Source organism: Chiloscyllium plagiosum, chromosome 8 (assembly GCF_004010195.1).
Source record: "Chiloscyllium plagiosum isolate BGI_BamShark_2017 chromosome 8, ASM401019v2, whole genome shotgun sequence".
NCBI lineage: Eukaryota > Metazoa > Chordata > Chondrichthyes > Orectolobiformes > Hemiscylliidae > Chiloscyllium > Chiloscyllium plagiosum.
The window spans coordinates 18,678,046-18,679,402 of record NC_057717.1 but is presented as its reverse complement, the minus strand read 5'-3'; positions in this window follow the sequence as shown (position 1 = coordinate 18,679,402).

Below are 1,357 nucleotides of genomic sequence, written 5' to 3'. Positions count from 1 at the left end.
AGAACGAGAACAATCCAACCCCGCGAGCCTGCTCCGCCATTTAAAACAATCATGACTGATGTCATCGTGCCATCAGTCCCACTTTCTTGCCGCTCTCCTATCCCATCATTTACTCAATGTTACAGCAACCACTGCACTCCGGGACAGTGAATTACACAGACTCAAAACCCTTTGAGGGGAGTAGGTTCTCCTCACCCCTGTTTTAAATGTGCTCTGCCTTAACCTACAACTATGATCTCTTGTCCTAGATTGCCCAACATGACGAAATATCCACTCCACACCGACAATTGTCAATCATCTGAAGCATCCTCCAGACCTCAACCGTATCTCCTCTCATTCTTCTAAACCCAGATGTATCGGCCTGAATTACTCAAACGCTCTTCAAAAGACAAATTCATCTCTGGAATTGATCTAATGGACTTCTTCTGAACTGTCTTCATTGTAACTACATCCCTCTGCAGCCAGGGAGCTAAAAGTATACACAGTACGCAAGTTACAGTCTCACTAATACCTTGCAGAGTTGCAGCAATTCTTCCCTTCCTTTATTCTGTATTCGGTTAGAAGCAAATACTGAAATTGTACTTCCTCATTCCCTGCTGTACCTGTATGTGAGTTTTCTGTGGTATGCACATGGACACCCAGATGCCTCTCACGTAAGCCCTCTGAAGTTGCTCTCCATTTCCATAATAAGTTCGATTCCTCTGATCGAAATTGATAATCCCATACATATGCACGTTAAATTTTATCTGCAAGTTGCTGGCCCGTTCATCTAAACTGTTCATGTCCATTTGTAAATTTTCTACATCTTCATTGCATCAACCTACTTCGCCACATGTTTTAGTATCAGCTGAAAATGTGGTTGTAGTGTTTTCTATCTCCTCATCCAAGTAATACAATAGATGGCAAATAGTCGGATCATGTGGTCTGAACTCTATAGAACCCCAAAAGGTGCCAACCATTAAACGAAACAACTATTCCATCTCTCTGTATTTTGTTGGGTTACTAGCCCTCTATCCAAGCCAATGACGTCCTCCCAAACTCATGTCCTCTTATTTTGCAGCTTAATCTTTTGTGCAGCGCTTTAATCAATGCTTTCTCAAATTCCAGATACTTTACGTCTCCAGGATCCCTATCGTCTACTTTGCTTGTCAAATATTTAAAGAACTCGAACAAATAAATTCTTTAAAATACCATGCTGATTCTGATGTACTCCATTTGACTTTGCAAATCTCCTGTTGTTAATTAATTAATAGTGGATTCTCACAATTTCCCTTAGTTCCCAACAGTTTTCTCACTAATTTTATTCGTTACTGAAGATTATTATCCTAATTCCTACCCTTTCAGTAACCTCTAATTT